The sequence below is a fragment of the Uloborus diversus genome, chromosome 1, assembly GCF_026930045.1.
Source record: "Uloborus diversus isolate 005 chromosome 1, Udiv.v.3.1, whole genome shotgun sequence".
Classification (NCBI taxonomy): domain Eukaryota; kingdom Metazoa; phylum Arthropoda; class Arachnida; order Araneae; family Uloboridae; genus Uloborus; species Uloborus diversus.
In genome coordinates this window covers 35,015,920-35,033,939 of record NC_072731.1, presented here as the reverse complement: position 1 = coordinate 35,033,939, position 18,020 = coordinate 35,015,920, and positions in this window count along the sequence as shown.

Here is an 18,020-nt window from a genome sequence, read left to right as displayed (position 1 = left end):
TAATAGTCTAAAATTGTCTTTTAAAGTATTTAAATGAACAGCATGATTCATTAATTCATCAATAAATTCCAAACTACCAAGTCCTGATGCTGATATGCACGCTCACACAAGAGCACATTCACAGTTTTGATTAACTGAGTAGGTTTAGTTTTGAAGACTAACTTCGTGTTCAGTTAAATTAGTGTTTAGTTCAGGATCAGTGGGTTGTCAGTTACGTTAGGTAGTAGTTTATAGGAGGCCCCGACTTCAAAAGGTTATTAAAAATTAAGAGATCCTATATAATTAGTTAGGTATTTAAAATAATTCATCGTATAGTAATTAAAATCAGTATTTATTTTATAATTGGGTGATTAGTTTAATTGATTTTTGTACTGGAATTGTAAAATAAATTTCATTTCTAGGTGTGGGTAGGAAATAGTATGTAAGTGTTATCGGTTATTTTTTGCTTTTTAGTTCCTTTGTGTTTTTTGAAGGCGGTTTTTTTTATTTAAAAGTAATTTATTTTTTGCTTTTCAGTGGTGTAAATATAAAATAAGTTCGTAGGATAGAGTATATGGTACATGACGCTGAGGCCTTTCTTACGCGCAAGTCGAGTTCGAAAACGTCGAACACATGAGTCTGAAAACAACTAAGATGAGCACGATAGAGAAAGAAATAGACCACAGTGTCTCAGAGACTTCCGACGACTGTGAAGAAAGGCTTTTTCAAATGCGCAACTATGTACAAAAAATGTTGTCTTCATAATTAGTTCGACGTTATCAAAGTTTGCTTTCCGAAAGCAAATGCACGAGTCACTTAAAAAACAACAGAAATTGCTTTAAGTTAAAAATTGTAAAGTTGTAAATTATATTTCACAACAATACGTATCACACAACCCTCGATAAAGCTGTCATAGATTTAGAAAAATAGAACTTCGCAAAAGGACGACTATACGTAGCTCTCAGCATAGTCAAGACTTGAAGTAATAGCTCGATCTGATTTAGAACCCTTTAAACTTTTAACTAAACCTCACGATGAACGAACATTAGCAGAAATGCAACAACTGATAGATCTCATTTCTAATGAAAAATATAGACTGGATTCAGTATTTAATTAGAACCATTTAAATGTTTACGGTGTCCCAAGCTACAAATAAACTGTAAATTGCAAGTCGTAAAATAGTAAATTGTAAATTGTAACATGGTAAATTGTAAAATTGTAATTTATGTTTCACAAGAAAGTTCAAGTTTACGTGTCATGTAACTCGTGATAAAAGTCGTATGGTTCTTCAAATGCCCCCATCATAGATGAAGGTAAAGAATTCCATTGTAATGAATTTTACGTTTGCTGCAGAAAATCTCTGATTTAAAATGTTCATTATGATTACTCTTAATAATGTTTTTTAATACTTCCTATAACTATGGGTAAAGAAAACACATACCTTTGTTTTATGGCATTTTTTTAACAATGGGTTTTATATTTAATCGTTCGTGAGAGAAATTACATGAAATTTATTGTTTTTTACCCATAACATTTCTCTCTAAACAACAAATAGGGTAAATCAAAGATTTGTAACCTTAGAGTAAAGTTAGACCACATCCTATCCATTAACAAAAAAAAAAAAAAAAACATAAAAACCGGTTCACTGAGACGATATACAAAGTTAATGAAGTACAAATCGCTTTAAATATTTAAAGAGTTTCCTCAATTTCATCAAACCCGAACTTGATTACCATTAGACCGCTGAGGAACTATACCGTTTCAAACATTAAAAAAAAAAAAAAAAATCCTAATCGGTACAGGCAGGGGCGTGCGCAGAAATTTTGGGGCCAGTCACAAATGATTTTTCTGGGCCCCTCTCCATATTGCTTTTACCCCATAGTTCACCCCAATTATTAAAAATATTGGGCCCCCTTTATTTTCAGGCCCAGGTCAACAGATGTTCTTTCTCACCCCCCCCCCCCCCTGTGAACGCCCTTGGGTACAGGCGTCTTCGAGTATTTATAGAACATTGTACAATGAAAAAACTAATCTGACGAGTTCAGAACCTCCTCCTTTTTTTGAAACCTGCTAATTAGAATAACCCTAATTTCAAATTAAACTGGCAGCATTGTGAAATAGTAAATCTAGAATACTAGTCAAACTTGAGAAATCAGATACCAGATACAAAATATTATTAAAGAATTTAAGTTGAATCATCGGGGGAGGGGTGTTCTGTATTCAATTCCCCTTGGATTGAACACTAAATATGTTTGAAAACTGAATTATCAAAAAAAAAAAAAAAAAAAACATTTTAGTGAATAAATTAAGTTGTTTTTAATTTTAGTTAAAAATAGTATTAAGGTAATTGATTCAGCTATTAAAGTAGCAAAATATGTTTAATTTACTGCTTTGCTACATAGTAAAACATTGGTAACACCTATAAGTAAAAAGTAACAGGCGGCGAAAATTAATCATCCATATACAGCGAGAATTCCCGTTCAAGACGAAGGCAAAACCATCGACATGGAACATCCTATGGAACTGCGCGGGGAAAATGATTCCTTTTGAACTAGTCTCGGCCGCCATTTGGTGGGCAAAGAAATCGGTGTTGAACTGCATTTGGTTCGCTTCTTACGTTTTTTTTTTTTTTTTGGCGGATAAAACTCAAACATACCTTTGGGCTTCGAAAAAATTAACTCTTGGAAAAAGAACTTATTATCTAATTATGTATAACACACAGACAGCCAGGCGCCACTCGAAAAATTCTATTTGATTTGCATTTTTGAGAACATAAGACTTTTAGATCAACCAAAAATTATCGTTAGGGCCCTGGTGATGTTTTGCGGGGCGGAGGGGGTGGGGCAGAGATTGCAGATCCGGGCCTAGCTCAGGGCCTGACTATAAAAGTGGAGGCCCTAGGCCTACAATGATTTGGGGGGCCCCTGAATGCTCTATAGTGGAATGCAGTGGTTTATTAACAGGTTTGGGGGGTTGTTGGAATGCTTTTTTGGGGGCTCTTTGTCTATCACAGAACTATGTAAATCATTTATCGTGTGCATTTATAAATCTCCTTTGGAGACTCTTTCAATTGTGACATGCTAAATTCGCTACTATCAGAATTTTTTTTTTTTAAATTTTCCTTTAAGAATGTGTTTTAATTAACAGGTCATTATTTTTTAACTATTTACTTTAAAAATGTGCATATTTTTCATATAGTTGTAATGCTATGCATAGTTTTTCAAGTAATTTGGGGCCCCTTTGGAAGAAGAGGCCCCAGGCCCAGGTCTAGTAGGCCTGTGCGGTTATCAGGCCCTGGCCTAGCTATACCTTCCCATGGCAGTACAGGTGAGCACCATGATGACAGCTTACTACCCTGTAAATTTATCCTGCTCGACTAATTACGAAATAATGACCAAAACAATGTATTTCAATCATGTTGACTTTGAACTTTATACATTTTATGTTTCGGACTTTGTATATTTTGCTTTCATTATTTAGTATTTACTTATTTTGTATGTAAGATTTTTTTAAAATCTTTTTTTTTTTGGGGGGGGGGGAGGGGATTACCTAAATTTTACTTTTTATTTCACACATTGTGTACATATCTTTGTTATGTTCACCTCTTTAGTAACATCTTGAAAAAATTAATGGTGCCCGCGGTGCGACCGATATTCTAGTATGTGCTCTTAGGTACAAAAATGTTGGGGAGCGCTGTAATAGGGAATTAATAGCAGGTGGTTTAATAGAATAGCTGTTTGTGTTTCACCAACAATTTCGTTGCAAGTTGTTCGTATTTGTGATTTATGATTGTTTATTGTGTAACAATTGTTATTGATTCTGATCAGAAAGTGACTGTGGAATTTACAAACCTAATGCACTTTAGGTTATTTTTGTTCATTAAATATATTTTGTAAATTTAACTGTTCTGATCAGGGGCGGATTTACAGTCTATTAGAGGAGGCGGCGGTTGAAAAGCGTAAAAGCCATTCCTCCCCCCAAACCCGTCATGTAGGGGGCAAGGAGTCAATTTCACCCCCTCTTTATCCTGTCTTTTAAATACTAATCGCCCCTATCGCCCCTCACGAACTTATTGCTGCCTTGAAGTGTCTAATGTCCCCTTTGAGGGCTATCTCCCCCCACTGTTCTAAGTCATAGCAATGTATTAGTGTTGTCCATAGAAGAAAAAGGTTTAAAGACACTTAAAGAAACATAAAATATTCAAGTTCAAAAAAAAAAAAAAGGGGGTGGAGGGACGAGCTTAGGTTCTAATTAAAAAGTGGGTAACTCTATCCATCCTCGACTACACTAACTGTCTAAACTTAATTTTAAGCAAATTTGTGGAATGTACTTGATTGAAATTAGTAGCGATTGCTAGTAATTCCTTCAGTTCTATATTATTGGTATTATAAAATGACGGTCACGGAGGGGCGTTCCCCCCAGTTCCCCGTAAATCCGCCACTTTGCTAGCAATAAATCATTGCTATCATGGTTTCAAAACCCACGAAATATCAATTTTACATTTTATAATTTATTACCAACCAAGAGTACATATAAATTTGCCTACGAATTGAAAATTTCATACGGTAAATTTCAGATATTTCCATGTTAATTTAAAAGCCCTTCATTTAAAAGATTCCAGAATTCATATAAGATGCGAGATGCAGCCTAAAAAATTCTCGTGGGGCCATTCATTAATTACGTAAGGGTCTCAAGGGGGAGGGGGGTTGAAAAAAATCTCTACATACCCTTACTTCAAGGGGGGGGGAGGGGTCAGACCGTTACGTAATATTTTTCAAGTCGATATTCTATATTAGAAATTGCGCGGTCAAGTGGTTTGGCAGGGATCATATTTTATTTGCTTCGGAAAGGTAAAACGTATAAGGATGAGCTGTTTTTACTTGTTTTTCATAGAATGAATAGTGTAAAATATAATAAAGGAATCGCACTGTGTATGACATGTCTTATTTTTAATTAGTATCGCATTAAAAACAAAAAATATTTGTCGAAAAAACATTCAGTCTAGAATAATTTTAGTAAATATTTTTTTACAAAAAAAGTTTAAAAAAAAATAATAATAACGATTCCAGCGATGTAAGATTTGTTATTTCAATATTTTGAAAATCGAAATGGAATTTTACGTAAGATAAGGAGTGGGGGTTAAAAATCTTACTTACCCCTACATGGAGGGAGGGGGGTCGAAAGTTGCCAAAATCATCCTTACGTAATTAATGAATGGCCTCTAGCGATTCAAATGACTTACCAGGAATATACAAAACCATAAAATAGTTTTTCGTCGACGAGAAACGTATATACTTTAATCTTTCACATATAGCTGAATTAAAAATTAGCTACAAATTAGGAAGATGCGAAATCTTTTTTCTGTTCTGAAATTACCTCTAATAGTGAATTTCCAAGGGAAAATTATTTTGCGACATTTTTTTTTTTAAATCAAAAACTAAGATGTTCCATTGAAAGTAGTTCTTCAAAACTGAAAAATCCCCGCAAAAATTGCGGAAAACGAACCGATAGTAAGCTTATAGGATGAGCGGTGCAAGTTCTTGCCCACAAAATGGAGGATGATTGTTGGTTGAACGATAGTTCACTTTTTCCAGAACGCGCTGTCGGCGAACCGCTCCCGTCAATCGCAGCAGATCAATGTAAATGATGCTAAGTTTCTCATTTTTTTAGAGGCAGCTATTAAAGCAAAAACAGAAACAAACTACTAGAAGTTGGTTGTAATAAGGGGACAATATAGTGGACGATGTACTGCTTTCGTACACAGGAAGTTAGCGCAGTATTTTGATGGAAAAATTAATTTTAATTTTCATCACCAACTTGCCGAATTCATCTGCTATTAATATTGCGCTGTGCGATGTTTTATTTATTACGAGTTGGAATTTTTCTATTCCTGTAAATAATTGACAAAATGAGAATGTAGTACAATTATTAACGTAAATACATTTTTTTAATTAGTTGTAAATTTCGTGACATGTTTCGAGAACTAATTAAAGCGAAATAATTTTTTGCTTTCACGACCCTTTAAACAGATTGTAAATGTTAATGTTCTATTTACTTATCTTCCAACTGATATTGATTATAAAAATTTTATTCATGTATTTACTCACTGCTTAGACATAATTATTATCATTGCTTTTTATTATTATTGAATTTTTTTTCTACAACCAAATCGAAAAAAAAAAAAAAAAAAAAAATCGGAAAACCTTTTTCGTTTAAAAAATACATGTACAATAAGAGTAAATTTTAATTTTTGAAAAGTTGATTAATTTCGACAGAAAATCCCACAATTACCTCAAAAAAGCGTTCCAAGGTATAATTTTTTAATGAATAAGGTTTCTCGATTTTTTTTTTCATTTGGTTGTCGAAATAAATGCAATAATAATAAAAAGCAATGATAATAATTATGTCTAAGCAGTGAGTAAATACATGAATAAAATTTTTATAATCAATATCAGCTTGAAGTTAAGTAAATAGAACATTAACATTTATTTTTATCTGTTAAAGGTCGTGAAAGCAAAAAATTATTTCGCTTTAATTAGTTCTCGAAACATGTCACGAAATTTACAACTAATTAAAAAAAAAAATGTATTTACGTAAATAATTGTACTACAATCTCATTTCTTCAATTATTTACAGGAATAGAAACATTCCAACTCGTAAAAAAAAAAGAACATCGCACAGCGCAATATTAATAGCTGACGAATTCGGCAAGTTGGTGATGAAAAATAAAATTAATTTTTCCATCAAAATACTGTGCAAACTTCCTGTGGACGAAAGCCGTACATCGTCCACTATATTAACCCCTTATTACAACCAATTTCTAGTAGTATGTTTCTATTTTTGCTTTAAAAGCTGCCTTTAAAAAAATGATAAACTTAGCATCATTAACATTGATCTGCTGCGATTGACGGGAGCGGTTCGCCGACAACGCCCTCTAAAAAAGTGAACAATCGCTGCCACTTCTAAAAAGGAAAGATCTTTCTCCTCCCTTCTACCTCCCTGTTTCTACTACAGGATGATCCATCTAGTTAAGTGAGCGAGAGCGAACATGTCTATGGGCAAAACCTTTGCTGAGAAAATACACCGGTCATGGAAACACCACGTGACTTGTGACGTAATCCGCAATCCGCCCGCTGACGTAAGCTGGATGTATCCACAGCATGTGAAATTCAAAGTTTCTTGGATTTCTCCGGGACCCCTTATCAGATCCAGACCAAATTACAATGGGACCATCTGGGAAGTATAGCCTTCCAAACAAAAAAAGAATTTTTCAAATCGGTCCGGTAATTTTGGAATAATCCGAAAACACACATAAAAAGCCGCATGACGAAATCATAACCTCCTTTTTTGAAGTCGGTTAAAAAGAAAGGAACTCTGGGATTCTGCCCGATTGTTATTATTTTTTGAAAAATAGATGGAAATCAATTCCTTTTCTCCCCTGTAATTATTCGAATTTGAACTTCAAAAACGCAATTGCAGACAATTTTGAAGATTTTTTACAAAAAGGGAATTCTGGAGTTCCCCCTGGAATTTTTTTTAAATTAAAGTGCTAAAAATTTTAGCAGAATTCCATGATGTTAGGAGAAGTGATTCAGAGGTTATTCTAACTCAAATTTTTGGTAAGTCATGTTTCAAAAACCTTTTGATGATATTTAAGGAAGGAGGTTCCGGGGTCATTGTCCGAATATTTTCTGAAATTGAAGTCTTAAAAACGTGATTGTAAGGCCATATTTGGTAACATTACGGCCGGCAATCTTTCGAAATTAAAGCTCTAAAAACGCAATTTTAAGTCATTTTCGCAAAATTTTGCGAAATTGAAGATCTGGAAACGAAATTTGAGATGCTCCTTAATGGTATTGGCATGGGGGGGGGGGGGTGAAATTCGGCCAAGTAGCATTTTGAAAACTTTCTCATTTTTAGGCGAACTAGAAAAAAGAAACACAATAAGGAAAAAAGAAGAGAAATAGGAGGGAGGGGGGTGGGAGTAGCTGACCAATAAGCTGAAAGTATTGAGAATTTTTGAATCCAAGATTTTTTTGTAAAAGAAATCAAAGCTTTACCCCAACATCATTATTTTTTCCTTATTAAAATCACTTTCTTTTCTGAAGACGCGTTTCCCCGCCCCCTTTCCCCCCCTTCCCCCAATAGTAAATATTTTTGAGAAACATTCAACTCAGCCTTATGGAGGAGAGGGAGAACGGGGCGGTGCAACCTGAGGGGTGCCCTTTGAACCCCCACCCCCGCTTGCGTCACGGAACAGGAGGGTACTGATTATATTTCTAAATTGAAGGATAATATTGTAGAGGATATTCAACTATAAAATCTGAAACTGAAACTTGCTGGTAAAACGAATAATTCTAAAGTACGAATTGTTAAAGAGGCATTTAATTTATTATCTAAAATAAACACATTGTCCAAAGCCTTTTTTTTTAAAATTAAATACACAAATAGATAAAGAAAAGGGGTGAGGGAATTGAGTAATTATGGTCAAGTCGTTACTTTTCGGAACTAAAAAGTTAATCTAAATTATTGTCTACAATATATGCATATTACGCACAAGTAAATAATATGCAAATCTGCTTACCGTATTTTTTAATGTATAATAACATGATGCAGTGGAATTACCACAAATAATAATTTAAAATCTCAAAAATACATATTGCTCGAATTATAATAGAACATATTCACAGCAAGAACCGAAGTGGAGAATAGCAAATTTCTTGCGCTGCTTCGTATAATGCTCAACCTTGTGAAATTTCAGATATGTTAAAATAACATTCATGGCTCCACATATGAAGAAAAATACAAATTAATTAGCAGCATGTATTTTCAGTATAAAAGATAACGCTTTTGAATAGCATATTCAGACACAACAATGCAATCATTTTTCCTTATAGATAGGCAATAAGGAGGATTGCTTTTTTTTAATGAACAGTATAATTTCACTGGTACTTTTATAGAAAAATGAAAAGTTCAATTTTATTTTTTCCCTCTTATTTTGGAGCATTTTTGATTCGTAGAGCCCGGCGCCTTTTTGATTCTGGCGCCGTTGTGCGTCGAACGACCTTGCACTCTTGCACATAGGGCCGACGCGGCCCTGCTCCTTGGATCCGCTTTTTCTCTTGTCTAATCGCTTTTCCTGGAGCTTTTTGTCATGTTCTAAAAAACTGAACATTTTTCCTGTACTGTTTTCTGAACAGTTTTAGGATCTTTTTTTTTTTTCATATGCAGGGAAGAGGTGAACATTCCCCAGTTCTGCTCTTTAGATATGTTTGTCAAATTTCATGTTGGATTTTTCTTTTACGGCTGCAGCTTTCTTTTGTGAAGATATAACAAAGAGCGCTTTTAATAACTAACAGATTTTACCAAGGTTTTTTTTTTTTTTTAAAGAAGGGTAATGCAACTTATAACTTAAACCTGAGACTTTAACACTTTAAATTTGTTCTACTCTTGTTTTACTTAATCATCTAATTTCTCTTTTTAGTTCCATTCTAAACAAACATTGGTAATTATGCTAGGTTTTTAAAATAATTTTATTTATTTTTTATCGTCCGCTCTTTTTAGCTTCTACTTTGTTTTACTTTTTGTAATTTTCATATTTTCCTTTATTTCTTAATTATCTTGCCTCCTTTTTTGCCTTTCTGCAGCAATCATGGCATTTGTGCAATTTGTTTGAGGTTTATTACCGAAAAAACAAATGTGACTGATGTTACTGTGACTGATGTTACATATTTTAAATAAGTTTTAACTAATTAAATTCAACTATTTCTAAATATTTAAGGGATTAATATTACAGATATTATCGTTAATAAAGAGAATGTGACTTTTTATTAACTTGGGTTTGTTTTTGTTTAAGCAATGCAAACTTTTATCCAATTTTGTGACTGATGTTACATTAGTCTGAGGCCTAGTTTTAAAAAAAATGTTAAAATACAATTATAACAGTTAAAAGTTTCTTTGTTGGTCTAATCTCTTCCTGTGTAAACAAAATTTCAATAAAAAATAAGATTGCAGACATAACAATTAATTCCCTAAGTGAAAAAAAGGATTAACTTTTAGAGCCGCTCATACAACAACACATGAGCACTGAGTAGTGTTGTTCAAATTTGCCTATAAAACTTACAAAAAATGTGTTTATAACTTTTTTTGCATAGGTTTATAAAAATACAGAATTTTTCTCCTCATATAAAAGAAAAAATGTACTGATACAATGAAGTTTTTTTTTACTATGATGTCTCTAGTTTTATGGAATTGCCCTCGGGGGTAAGCAAGGAGATATAGGATTGCATCACAAGCAACTTGTATGCTGTGAAATGTAAATTAGTTAAGGGAAACATAATATTTAAATGGTTATAATTAAATTAAATTACAAATGAACTCCAGAGAGGAACAAAGATGAATTTTTAGTGCCAATCGCTTAAACTTTAAGGCGTGTTTACAGTTTTTTTTTTTAAATATGGAGCATTTTTATGAAAACGATAAGATGAAATTTAGTTATGGTAACTTCTTACTGTTGTTGAGATACATCTACACTAAAAAAAAAAAAAGAACCGAATTTAAACTTGCTCTAAAAAGTGAAAAATAATTTTATTCTTCAAACACCATCGATAATACTTTTAAACATCGTTTTGAAGATGGCGCAAAAACGATAGCTAAAATCATTCACAGCCATAACTCAGCTGCAACTATAAATTTAACCAGGCCCAGTTTCTTCACTACCACATACATTATGCATCGATTAACACCATATCTGAGTAACGATATAAAGGTTTCGTTCCTAACTTAGGATAATTTTCTGGGAAAAAAAAAATATGAACGAAGCATGGTTACAATTTATTTTATTTTTTGTTCTTGCACCAACTTCAAAAATTATGTTTATAAGTATTATCGATGGTGTTCAAAGAATAAAACTATTTTTAACTTTTTAGGGCGATTTTGAAGTTATTTATTTTTGTTCCCAAATTTTTTTTTTTATCTTGGTTCACGAAATGTTGACATCATTAAAGAATCCAAATTCTTTCATTTTACGTTTTTACATTAAAAAAAAAAAAAAAAAAAAACAAATATTAGCACGTATGTCTTCCGTTATTCCTTAAGTAATTAACAGTTTTTGACGAGTATTATATCTGCATTTATAAAACGTAAACGTAAGTAACGGTAAAAGAGAGCTTCATTTCTCTTTCCGATTTCGTTAGCTTTTCAGATCGCTTCTATCGGCGGTATATTGGAAGAAACTAAAATGTGTGAGCATTAATAGGGACAAAACTAACTCCTCAATTCTCTCCCCCCCCCCCGAATGATATTAAGACCTTATCGGTTTGATGAGCAGTAATAGATAAAAATTTCTATAGTCGGATGATTTTTCGCCATGAAGTGGAGAAGTCAATTAACCATGTAGAATAACATTTCATAACTCCCACAATATAAGTTCTGCACCTTTTCATGTTTTTTAAGGATTGCTCTGTTTCATGAGTTTACGTTCCCTCTTTTGAATTACTGTAAACCTTTCTTTTCATGATGAACCACTGATGAAGAGGGCTACTTCGTTCTCAGCTGTTAACAAATTTCAACTCTTTTTCCAATTCCATTTTTACTTTTAATGACATCGTGTTCAATTTCTCCTTCTTTTTTGAAATTAGGAAAGTTTGGGTACGAACTACTTGCTTGTAGTACGGAATGCAAACTGAAATCTTTTGTAAAACGAATGCAGCAGCCTTGAAGATAATGAACAATCATTTTCAAATAGTTTTTTCTTTTTCCGATTCGGCATGAAGCATCAGTAACGGAACTCCGATCAGATGGATTCAGGAGCAAAAAGGATCTATATCCAGCAGCATTTCGTGCGAGTTCTATCACGCGTGAAAAATGGGCTTTTTGGCCGCCCGACGAAAGAGATCCTCTGATTGTCGCTCGTTTTCGTTCCTTACCGGTTGATTTCCCTTTTGAGTTGGTATTCTGTAAAGATTTTGTCGCCTTTAACCCAATTCTTTGTTGTTGCATCATGACATTTTTCTACTTCAAATTCAAATATAATGGAAAAATATTTCATTCTGGAAATTGTTTTCACAGAAAATTTGTTAGGGATCCTGTTTTCATACTGTGTAAAAGATAAATAATTCAACCTTTCGGAGCAACAGCAAGATGATTCATAATTTGGAACTTAACCTAGTCGGAATCGTATGAATCAATTTTAATTAATTTTGGTGTTTTTTTAACGTTTAGAATTTCTGACAAAGCTAAATTTACTTAGGAGCTCACTGGAATTGAGATCGTGCACGATTTTTCAATTTTACGCAAATTTTAACATATTAGACAGAATTCAGACTATTTACGTATTAAAATAAGTTGTGGGGGGGTTATAGGGCTTCTGCTCTCCTTTTGGTAGAGACTAAGCCCTGATATCTGAGTAATTTTTATATCAGGCTATGGTCGACACGTTTGCGAATTTGCACCCGTATATACAATAAGTGTTTTAGAGGAAACGAAGAACCCATTTAATAGTTAAGCATAAATCTTCGAGATGTATTTCATCCGATTCACTTAGATAATGTCAAAACTCAAAAATATTGGTGCAGATAAAGGGTTTCTCGAAACGCCAAAATACTTGAGTAGGCATTTCTTTGCAAGTTTGCAAGTAGTAACTTTGTTTCCTTCCCGTGCAATTTTTGCATGAAGTTTGTTCCGAACCAACTTCTCGAATAAAACTGTTATGCTGCCAGGAAGGTAAGATCGGAATAATATTGAAGAGCAAGAAGAAAGGGTGTTAGTTTATTTGGAATGATAATGGTTATAAAATTTGTAAATTGTTTTCACTAACATATATTATTTCTAAAAATAATAAAAAAATGGCTGTGAAAAGAATCAATGGTTTATTATAACTTAAGCATTTATTTAATGACGGACAAAAACTTGAGAAGCAGAAGCTTGCGCCCCATACAATAGGCGCATTCGTTCCCCCAATTGAAATCCCAAGAAACGCAATTTTAGATGATATTCGAGGATCTTCGAGAATTCTCCAACGGAATTTTCTCGAAATTGAAGTTCTAAAAACATAATTTAAAAATATCTTTGTCGACGTTAACGGAAGGGATTACGAACAACGACCACTTTCATCTTAGGCTACATTTCTCTCTTGGAAAAAAAAAAATGTTGTGAAAATCCCTCCTCCAGTTTTTTTTTCTTTTTTACAAAAAGAGTTGACTTTTTCGGTTTTCCGTACAAACATATACACATATAAGTACATCACGATATGTAATGAAGGAAAGTACTAAAAATCAATTTTCTCGTCCTTGAAAAATTTCTCGACTTTCGCACTTTTCCCTTGTTTAAAATGCACTATATCTCCAAATGTACATTCAAAACTTTCAGCTGCCAAATCGGCGCAAAACAATGATTTCTAGGAAGTATTCTACCGCCAAAAGTTTTCTAAATGTATTGCTTTCGTGTATCATCTGCGTGTAGACGAGAAGGGGAATGGAATCGCTGAAGCAGTGATCCAAATCGGATTTGTTTTGGAAGATGTGTCACATCGCAGCTGAAAAAGGAAGCGAGAGTCTTGTCTTGTGCATAGCCGCTTCGCTTGTAGAACACTACGGTTTCAGAGATTAAGTTCTCTGAGAAAGTTTGGGAGAATAAAACTTTCGAAACTGTCATTTGACAAGACTTGAAATACAAGCAATAAAGAAAAGTAAAAACAGTTGTTCTCCAGATATTGGAGAAAGTTCTGTGCGGACAGACATATGATCTGATACTTTGATTTCTTTGTAGTTTTGTGTGAAAAGAATGGAAAAACATTAAAACAACATGGGGGAAACACTATTTTGCTATGATCTTGGGGCAAACTATTTCTTTCTCCTTCCGAAATTGAGGGTTGGTGCTGGGGTAGGGGGTACGGAATGAAATGAATCATAACTTTCCTTATCAGATATTGAATTAATCAAGTACAGTTTTGTGAAGTTATGATCTAACAACGGTAAAATTGATAAAATAATAGTTTAAAAAACTAAAACAAATACACTTTCGTAGCAAAATGAACTTGAAAGTGAAAACTAATCTTTGGATGATAGTAGTTGACCAAGCACTTAATTTTAATGTAATACAAACAAGAAGTTCTGTCTAGAACTAGACGAGCCTACTTTCCCGTATACCCATACTACTTTCTAGTGCCTGATCAATATTCTCAAAAATAGCTAAAATCGCAAATGTTTTCAAACATATTTTAAAAATACTTTAAGCTGATTTCTAGGATTAAAATATTCCTCACTCATCTAAAAAAATTAGATGCGTAAAAAAAATAAAACTGAACAAATAAAAAAGCAGCAATTTTTAAACAAAGTAGCTAATACACTTTTTTTCCATTAAAAAAATCTTTAACAGCTTTCAAAACGAAAAAATAATAATTACAATTAATAAGCTCATTAAAATAAATGCATCATATCAAAAAAAAAAAAAGAAAAAAAAATCGTTTCTTTTTCCCTGTTGCCAAAAACAATTTTTTAAATGAATTATTGCACTTACCAAAATAAATAAAAACAATAAAATGTCAACTTAAAGAAATAATTTTCATTGTCAAAAAAAAAAAAAAAAAAAAACGTCTGCGCATAACTTTATGTACAAACATAAATGACTTCGAGTTTATTCCCCGAAAACTAAATACCTAAATTAAAACTTTAGCGTGAAAATAAAAAAAAGTCATATCAACAATAATTATTTCGCAGTTAAAACCATAGCTGCGGAGTCGGAGTCGGAGTCAATCTCATTTTGAGATGAAGGAGTCGGAGCCGAATATCTAAGAATCGGAGTCAGTCATTTGTCCTTCGTGTATAAATTTTTGCCAAAGCTACGAAGTCAGAGTCAAAGTCGAGGAGTCGGAGTCCGATTAATTGTCGGGCACAGGAGTAGGAATCAAGTGCCCCTAAATTCTCGGAGTCGAAGTCTGAAGTTTGGCGTCAAGAGCTATTTCCAACAAAATGTGTTTGAAGTAAATCCGCCTTCAAGTACGGAATCTACATTGACTCTCAGTTTCCCCGTAGGCGCTAATGTTAAGGGATTTAAACTGTTCAAAATTGAACGAAAAATTGTTCAAATCAAAAAGATATTTTAGATACAAGTTTTTCATCAAAAGCTTTTTCCTACAAAGTTTGTTTGAAGCAAATTCGCCTCACAGTTCGGAATTGCCTTGAATTTCCCCGTAGGTGCTAATGTTAAGTTTTTTTGAACTGTTCAAAATTGAACAAAAAATGGTTCAAATCAAGAAGTGAAATATGGGAATGAGGTGTCCTCGCCGAGATCTTTCGAACAAAAAAAAGTTTGTTCGAATCGGACTATTCATTCGAAAGTTATTAGGGGGGGGGACAGACAGACAGACCGACAGGCATTTTCCCCCATCTCAATACCCTACTTTCTAATGTTTAATTTTTCGATATTTATTTAATTTCATTTATTTTTGACTTTTTTTTTTGTTTTTCGCGATATTTTTAAGATTCATTAAGCCTTCTTTCATGCTTTTTTCTTCTTTTTTTCTGACTTTTACTGGGAAAGTAGGCTAATACTTTTCAATTTTTAATTTTTCGATATTTATTTAATTGTTTCATTTATTTTTGACTTTTTTTTTTTTGTTTTTCGCGATATTTTTAAGATGCATTAAGCCTTCTTTCATGCTTTTTTCTTCTTTTTTTTCTGACTTTTACTGGGAAAGTAGGCTAATACTTTCCAATTTTTAATTTTTCGATATTTTTAATTATTTTATTTATTTTTGACTTTTTTTTTTTGTTTTTCGTGATATTTTTAAGATGCATTAAGCCTTCTTTCATGCTTTTTTCTTCTTTTTTTCTGACTTTTACTGGGAAAGTAGGCTGAAAAGCGTGGGGTGCTGTCTATTTAAATTTTTGCTTGGACAACAAATGGAAGAAATTCAAGACAACTGATAAGAAGTCCCCCCACGCTTTTTGTATTACATTAAAATTAAGTGATTGGTCAACTACTATCATCCAAAGATTATTTTTCACTTTTTAGTTCATATTGCTGCGAAAGCGTGTTTTTTTAGTTTTTTAAACTATTATTTTACTTTTCTGTTTTTTAGCCTTATGTTGGAGCATTATCAGGCGACGAAATTATTTATGAAACGAGTGCGAGGTAATATCTTAAAGTTAAGACAAGGGCACCCCGATGGGAAGCTATTGTAAGTCATCGATGTATGTTTGCGGAAATCATACTTATATTACTTTGAAAATTTGAGATGCATTTGAATAAAAGTTTTGTTCAACAATGGTCTGATCAGCAATGAATTTCCAATTGAAGGCTCACCTAAATTTTGGCATGAAATTAGTTAAAAAACAATTATATTTCATGTTCTAATTACCTTGGAACATTGGAACAAATTTTGTCTGACGCAGAAAAATTAAAGGTTTTTGTAGATATTTTTAAAATAATTTTTGAGAGCATTTTTTAATTTATTTTTAAAAATTTTTCCTTTTTCACATTGTTGGATTTATGCCGAAATATTGATTAAAATTGGAGGAAACTAACAATTAAAAGAGTTAATTTATTAATTTGATTATAGAATATTGCATTGCCATCGGGTCATTGTCTGAGGTCCCCCGCGTGCCAAATTTCAAAAGAATCCCATCGCAGGAAGTGGACGAAATTTGAGCTGCAAGATTCCGTTACAAAATACATACATACATACAGGTGAAGCTAATAAAAACGTGTTAAAAATTTTAAAAACCCCGACTGAGTCGCAACTGTAAAATCAAGAGGGAAAATTGAAAGTCCTTTTAAAAGCCTTATATTGTTAAAAACCAATATGCAGTATTTTATTTGCTATTAAATAGAAACTGGCAACAGATAAAAATTTTAAATCCTTGCTTTTAAGACGCTTATGGGGCCGTGGTAGCCTGATCGGTAGGGCATTGGACTCGGGGCCGGAGGGGCTCGGGTTCGATCCCCGCTGGTCGAAGACCCACCGTCGTCATTAAAGGGGACTGGGCGACGTTAAATATGCTCGTGGTCTCAATGTCCTCCAAGTGAAACGATACCTCTGGGGGTGCTAGTACCAGGTAGCTATTAGCTCTTGGACTAGTTCTAAATTCTCATTAACTGTTCGATCCGGTGATGGTGCTGCCATCTATCGGTATACAAAATAATGGAGGCAAGGCACATAGTATGCAGATCCCTCGACATAATACAGTTGTAGTCCGTTGTGACTCTTGAATAGAAATAGAAATTAAGACGCTTATCAGACGCGGAAAAAAAATTCTCTTTATTTTGGTATTAAATTTTACAATTTTTAACTATGTTTTCACTGCAAAAATCGCGAAAAACCTTTTAGAGGTTTTTAATTAATATTTCGTTAATCAATGTCATCCAAAGATGCAACCTAGCTGAGACTCTCGATCAACTCTCCTTTCGCACAATTTTTTTTTCAAAATCGGTCCATCCGTTTAGGCGCTAGAGTGCCACAGACAGACACACAGATTAACAGATACACAGACACGTCAAACTTATAACCCCCTTCCATTGTGTGTCGGGTGTTATAAAAGCATTGCATTTCTATTTTAGATCTTCTGCAATGAATGTGAAAGGTGTTTTGCATTAATCCTTTACTTATGCGTGTTAAATTAAGGAATCAACATCAAGCTGATGACTGGAAAGTAGAAAGCCAGAGGAACGACAACTTTTCAACGAAATTAACCTAAATTTTAAAATTCCATTAGTGATAATAATACATTTCAGAATATTACTGTATTTTAAGTGTGTTAACTGTTAACTCTTATTTAAGAAATATGTTGTATTTCTTAATAACCTGGGTAAATTACTATGAATAAGTACAAAAAAAAAAAAAAAAAAAAAAAAATGAATTTTTACATTTGGAATTCAAATTATGTTTTTCGCAATCGCGAGTGTGTGTGTATGTAGGCGTGTGTGTTTGTGTCTGTGTGCAGGCATGAGCTGTGTATGTGTGAGTGTATGTGTATGTGTGTGTATGTAGGAGTGTGTGTGCGTAGTTGTGTAAGTGTATGTGTGTGTATGTATGTGTGTGC